The following is a 7519-nucleotide window of genomic DNA, read 5'->3' on the forward strand; positions in this document are numbered from 1 at the left end:
AATTTCGGCTGTTTTCCAGCCACCAAAAGTCGCCATCTTACAATTCAAAATGTTGTCTGAGGTCGATTCGTGGCTTCAGTGCATCATAACAATTCCGGAAATACGCATATTGAAGGGTTTCTGGTTATTTGCCGCTGTTTTTCGGAAACCGGAAGTCGCCATCTTGGATTTCAAAATGGCATTTGGGAACAATTTCCGGCCTCCGTGTGTCAATCTGCTTGAAGAAACGCTCATATTGAGTGGTATTGGGTCATTTTCGACTGTTTTCCAGACACCGGAAGTTGCCATCTTACAATTCAAAATGTTGTCTGAGGTCGATTTGTGGCTTTAGTACGTCAAAACAATAACGAAAAAAACCCATTTTGGGTGGTATTTGGTCATTTGCCGCTGTTTTTTCAGGAACCGGAAGTCGTCATGTTGGATTTCAAAATGGCATTAGGAGACAATTTTTGGGCTCTGAGCGTCAATCTGGTTGAAGAAACACTCATATTGGGTGGTACAGGTCGGACTCGGTTATCCGGAAAAAGTTGAAGAGGTTGTTTATAAGACACGACCGCAGAGGTAACGTAGAATACGACAGCCTGTCTTATGCCAATGTATTTCTTGGAATGGGTTTGGGAATTTACTGAATTGGGGTTAAATCTTCAGATAAAATTGAGGTTAATTGTGTTTGTCAATGCCATTTATTGACAAGTGAATATTTTTTCAACATGGAAAATTTTTTATTTAGTTTTGAATGATTCACAGTGATAATAAAATTCTACATGAGGTGATTTGTTAGCAATTACACTACCCGTCATAAGTTTGGAATCGCTTTACTGAGTATTGCAACACTCAGTTTGAATATTGCAACGCCTCCCGAAAAGTTTAGCATCACCTGGAATAGGCGGATATCTCGTGTTTTTGACAACCTAGAAAGTTGCGGTTTTCCGCAAACTTGTTCCGAAGGTCAAAAGCTACTGTATGGTGGCCAATTCAGTGTGAAATTTTACCGCTATGTGGTGCTAGTGGGCACACAATGAGTCGTATTTTGAACATAACTAATCTCACGATTCCGACCTGCCAGAAAGTTGCGGTGTTCAGCAAACTTGTTCAGAAGGCTCAATGCTTCTTCATGGTAGACAATTTAATACTGAATTACCCCGCTATGCGGCGCTAGGGTGCATGCAGTTTTTCATATTTAGACTTCAACTTATCGCGTGATCATTACTACCCACAAAGTTGCGGTGTTCGGCTTGTGCCACCAGTTCTGGTCAAGCATATTACAGTTACAGTTACAGAAATTAGCCCATTTTGAGTGATGCTAAACTTTTCGGGGTGTTGCAATATTCAAACTGGGTGTTGCAATACTCAGTAAAGCGATTCCAAACTTATGACGGGTAGTGTATATATGAAAATTTCAACCGCTATACTGCTAGCCACGCACGCTATATAGCAAGCCACGCACTCTAGCTACACGCTCTATAGACATGCACAGACACGCTAGACATTCATATGCTATATAGCAAACCACGCACGCAAGCCACACACGCTAGCCACACACCTTATATATTAGGGACACACGCTTCAAATATTCACACACGTTATGTGCATACACCCTGTATATACATACGCTGGATGATGGTGGCATCTCAATCCACCTGGCGGTGCGAGTCTCTTTCAGTTTCGGGTTTTTTTTTGCCCAACGATATCTGAATCGGATTACCGCTGGTGGGGTCCAACTCAGATCGAAGGGGAGCCGAACTGAAAAAGGGTAGGTCTGCAGCTAACCACTACCACCGCCGCTGTTGCCCGCTTCTGATCCACTTCGCCTACTGCCACCGGTGTTGATGTTCGCTGTTGTTGCCTGCTGCTAGTAAACTGTTTTGCTTGAGGAGAAACAGTCTCTTATATAGGTGGTGGTGGTGGTGGTGGTGGTGGCGGTGGTGGCGGCGGTGGCGGCGGTGGCGGCGGTGGCGGCGGTGGCGGTGATGACGGCGGTAGCGGTGGTGGCGATGGCGATGGCGGTGGTGGTGGTGGCGGTAGCGGTGGTGGCGATAGCGGTGGTGGTGGCGGTGCCGCACGCGCTATAAACATGCACACACGCGCTACAGGCATGCATACACGCCATAAACATACACACACGCTTTAAAGCAAGCCACACACGCTAGCCACACACCTTATATATTAGGGACATACGCTTCAAATATTCACACACGTTATGTGCATACACCCTGTATATACATACGCTGGATGATGGTGGTTTCTCAAACCACCTGGCGGTGCGAGTCTCTTCCAGTTTCGGGTTGTATTTGCCCAACGATGTCTGAATCGGATTACCGCTGGTGGGGTCCAATTCAGATCGAAGGGGAGCCGAAGTGAAAGAGATAGGACTGCAGCTAACCACTACCTTCGCCGCTGTTGCCAGCTGCTGATCCACGCTGCCTTCGCCTACTGCCATCGGTGTTGTTGTCCGATGCTGCTGCCTGCTGCTAGTAAACTGATTTGCCTGAGGAGAAACAGTCTCTTATATAGCCCAAAGAGTGCATTCCCGGCTAACTAGGTACTCCATTCTGTCGTCCTATTTAGGGAAAGGCAGCAAGCGACCAATCAAAAATCGACATTTGCGTTTTGACATTGTTCAACAATTTTCAATATTACAATAGTTTGAACAATCAGATTACAATTTTCTGCATTTGGACGGGTGCTTAAATAATTTTCCAATCGATTGCTGCAAAAATGACAGAAATCGGTTGGAAACTGACTGGGTTTAAAACGTTTGAATTTGAACTGGGTTTAAAACGTTTTGTGACGCTCTCGATGTTTTCAGTTTTGAAATTGGATCCCTGTATTGAAATTGGGTCCCTGTAATTATTGCCGTAAGACGTATTCTACGTCAAAAAATGGTTCGATTATCCGGAGCATTTTTTTTCTATATTTCTATAACGCACTTTTGTCTTCCGGGTCATTAAAAGGTTCGAGGTTGTTCATAATTGTAGCGGTATAAGCCCCGTTTTGTTTAAGCAGTTCGTTTTTGGCAGTTTTGTCGTCGTTCTTTCAAATTCTTACTCAACAACCTCCAAAAGCAAGGTATTATGGATTTTTTTGTTACCAATGAAGACAACTGCTATTGGTAAACTGGTTTCGCATTTATGTCAGGAACATATTCCTGTAATATAATGGCAATGATCGTTGCAGTACTTAGAATCACAAGCAGGCCTGTCTCGGTTGTTCGGATACTCTCGGATTATTGAACCAAAACTCATCAAGCGAAATTAATAACGACTTGAAGTCCGCAAAGTAGTCCATTACTGGCCTTATCGAGCGTCTAGGTCGTTATAGGTCACTCGTGAATTAGAAAAAAAACATGAATGTTGTTTCATTTTGTTTTTAATCTTCGAGATAATCAATATAACATAATTTATTATTAGGTATATATCTATATCAAACGTCAAAAAAAGTCTAAAGACAATTTCAATTTTTTTCCGTCGGCACATGTGTTGTGTACAATTTATTATAATAGAAAACTCACTGTTCTAGATGAGAGATATTAAAAAATTAAGTAAAAAAATGGCTCGATTATCCGTAAGGTTCGATTATCCGGAGCGAAATGTTTTTCAAAACTCCGGAAAATCGAGTCCGACCTGTATCTGGTCATTTTCAGCTGTTTTCCAGACACCGGAAATCGCCATCTTACAATTCAAAATGTTGTCTGAGGTCGATTTGTAGCTTCAATGCGTCATAACAATCTCGGAAATACCCATATTGGGTAGTATTTGGTCATTTGCCGCTGTTTTTCAGAAACCAGAAGTCGCCATCTTGGATTTCAAAATGGCATTTGGAAACAATTTCTGGCCTCTGAGCGTCAATCTGGTTAAATAAACATCCATATTGGGTGGTATTTGGTCATTTTCGGCTGTTTTCCAGACACCGGAAGTCGCCATCTTACAATTCAAAATGTTGTCTAAGGTCGATTTGTGGCTTTAGTGCATCATAACAATTGGGTGGTTTTTGGTCATTTGCAGCTAATTTCCTGAAACCGGAAGTCGCCATCTTGGATTTCAAAATGGCATTAGGAGACAATTTTTGGCCTCTGAGCGTCAATCTGGTTGAAGAAATATTCATACTGGGTGGTATTTGGTTATTTTCGGTTGTTTTCCAGACACCGGAAGTCGCCATCTTACAATTCGAAATGTTGTCTGAGGTCGATTTGTGGCTTCAGTACATCATAACAATTCCGGAAATACCCATGTTGGGTGGTATTTGTTCATTTGCCGCTATTTTTCAGAAACAGGAAGTCGCCATCTTGGATTTCGAAATGGTACTTGGAGACATGCCAGAAGAAGGAAGGGTGTCGAAACATTATGGACATGTTTGTTACACCTAAAAACATTCACCTGCCAAATTTGGTTCCATTTAGTTGGTTAGTTCTCGAGATAAGCAGAAATTTGTGTTTCATTTGTTATGAAACCCTTCCTCACAGAAGAGGGAGGGGAGTCGAACCACTATGGACATTCTTGTTACCTCTAAAAACATTCACATACAAAATTTAGTTGTATTTGGTTGATTGGTTCTCGAGCTGTGCGAAATTCGTGTTTCATTTGTATAGGACCCCTCCCTTGTAGAAGAGGGACGGGTGTCAAACGATTATGGATATATTTTTTACCCCTAAAAACATCCACCTACCAAATTTGGTTCTATTTACTTTGGTAGTTCTCGAGATGTGCAGAAATTTGTGTTTCATTTGTATGGGACCCTCCCTTCCAGAGAAGGGAAGGGTATCAAACCAACATGGACATATTTGTTACTCCTAAAAGCATCCACTTGCCAAATTTGGTTCCATTTGCTTGGTTAGTTCTCGAGATGTGCAGAAATTTGTGTTTCATTTGTATGGGACCTCTCCCTTCCAGAAGAGGGGAGGGGGTCAAACCAACATGGACATATTTGTTACTCTTAAAAACATCCACTTGCTAAATTTGGTTCCATTTGCTTGGTTAGTTTTCGAGATAGGAAGAAATTTGTGTTTCATTTGTATGGGACCCCTCCTTTGCAGAAGAGGGAAGGGACTCGAACTATCTTAGTCACCTTTCCCGGCCCCTAAAGCCACTTTAGCTCTTCAGTGTCTTCTGCAAAGTTGTTAGGCATCTAAAATACTATACTTTAACATATTGTAGTGCATAATTAGAGCATTATTGAGCTCTCTAGAAAGGTAAATGCAACAAAGTAGGTTTTCCCATATGAATTTTCATACAAATTTGAAATGCAATGCGCCAAGCGGAGGCAAAACCAATCGACTTCAGGTAAGTTTAGGGTTGTTTGGGACCCCAAAAGGAACCAAAGAAACTTGGTTCTGGAAAATCGATCAATTTTCCCCACCCTAATATATATGTATAAAAAGCAGAAAATATTCTTCTAATGCACAAAACAGTTACATTTATGTCGTTACATAACATCAATATAAGTATTGTTACGTAACAAGAATAATAATGTTATATAACATTACATTGCTTCAATTTAACTACAATGTTACAATTATGTCACCCCAATGTAACATTGTTATGTTACAATGTTATGTGAAAAAGTGGGAAATAGAAACCTTCCACTTACTTCCAGCTAACGTTAAACCACAGATAACAGATATCCAAGCTAGAACAAAAACTCCAGAAATCGTGTGTAAGATTTCAAATTCTTACTCGTTTGGGATGCTAACGACATCTTTCTGCAACTTGCGACTTGAACCACTTTAGTGATGGCAGCGCTGGATTATAGTCAAAGCTGCCAGACGTATGAAAGGTCTCACAAATAGTAGAGTCGCTGTCTTTGCAACGATACAACACTGTTTTTGTGAGGTTTGTGTATTTTTTTCATAGCAACACTAAAACAAACAAATTTATCGCAAACATAAACTGGGATTGAACAAAATTGTCGATTATGTACAAATTACAGGGGCCTATAAACGTCAACATTTTGCCTGCATTCCGCGTCGAACACTCGACAGAAACGGACGTGCAAAGTGGTCGTTCTATTACAATCCGGTCCGTGTGTACGAATAGCCAAACAAAAGAGTGTATTATTCGCGATAAAGGCCAACTAGATTGTGAGTTGTGTCGATACGTTCTGTACCCGGCTCGCAACTTTGGCTGTATTGGTGCAAAATACCAGCTGCAGTTTTGATCTGTGCACAGTGAATAGATCTTTCTAATTCAAGGCCATCATTTGACAGTCGAGTCGTGTCGCTATGCTGAGTGATCTCACACCCGGCTCACTGCTGGTGGCTGTATTGGTGCTGCTGTACTGGTGCTGCTGGCTGCTTTGGGTGCAGCTTCGAACGATCGGACAACCACTGCTGAAAGGAAGAAGTAAATAGGTACGTGTTCTTGTCGGCGCTAGTGCGCTAGTGCGCTACATTTAGCGCGATGGATATAGATCCCTCGCCTCCCGTGCCACCATCCCCGAACCCCCTTGACCCTGACCCTTCTGTTACCCCCTCCCCTGTTCATTCTCCAGTCCCCCCTCGCCCCAGGCTTTACCCGGACGGATCTCAACAGGGCAGCTATACTGTTTATTTTCGTCCAAAGGCAGGAGTGAATTCAAAGCGATTAAACATACTGCAAATTTCTAAAGACCTGACGAAGGGTACAAGGCCGTGACCGAAATTCCCAAGGTCCGACCTAACAAGCTCCGTGTCGTGGTCAGTGATCTGGCACAGGCCAATGCTATCGCTTGCTCTGAGCTCTTCACATGCGAGTATCGCGTTTACATACCCGCACGAGACGTGGAGATCGACGGTGTCATAACCGATTCGAGTCTGTCTGTCGAGTGTATCCTAAAAAGCGCAACCGGTTCCTTCGAAAATACCGAAACACAGGCGAAGATTTTGGATTGTAAGCAATTGCGGTCCATGTCTCTCGTCGGCGGTAAAAAAGTTTACACTCCGTCAGACTCGTTTCGCGTTACGTTTGCCGGATCTGCACTCCCTAGCCACGTCTCGATCGATCGGGTTCGTCTGCCTGTGCGATTGTATGTACCCCGTGTTATGAATTGCACCAATTGCAAGCAGTTAGGCCACACAGCCGCCTACTGCTGCAATAAGGCACGATGTAGCAAGTGTGGGGAGACTCATGCGGAAGATTCTTGACGTGTTAATGCTGAAAAATGTATTCACTGTGGGGAAAAACAGCATGGGCTCTCCACATGTCCGGTGTACATGCAGCGCAGAGATAAAATCAAGCGGTCACTTAAGGAGCGTTCAAAGCGTTCTTATGCTGAGATGCTGAAGAAGACCGTGACCACTTCTACCATAACATCGAACCCCTTTGATCTGTTGTCCTCTGATGAAACCGATTCTGACGATTCATCAGCGGGAACATCTTATGCCAATCCTGGGGAGTCTAGGAAGAGGAAAAATGTTTCTTCTCCTAAACTTCCCCGTAAAGGTCCTAAGATTTCCCAAAGTGTAATGAAAAGTACGAACAAACCAAACAGTGCTGCGGAAAAACAGAAGCAAACTCCTCCTGGGCTTGCAATTTAAAGTCCCAGA

Source organism: Wyeomyia smithii, chromosome 2 (assembly GCF_029784165.1).
Source record: "Wyeomyia smithii strain HCP4-BCI-WySm-NY-G18 chromosome 2, ASM2978416v1, whole genome shotgun sequence".
Classification (NCBI taxonomy): domain Eukaryota; kingdom Metazoa; phylum Arthropoda; class Insecta; order Diptera; family Culicidae; genus Wyeomyia; species Wyeomyia smithii.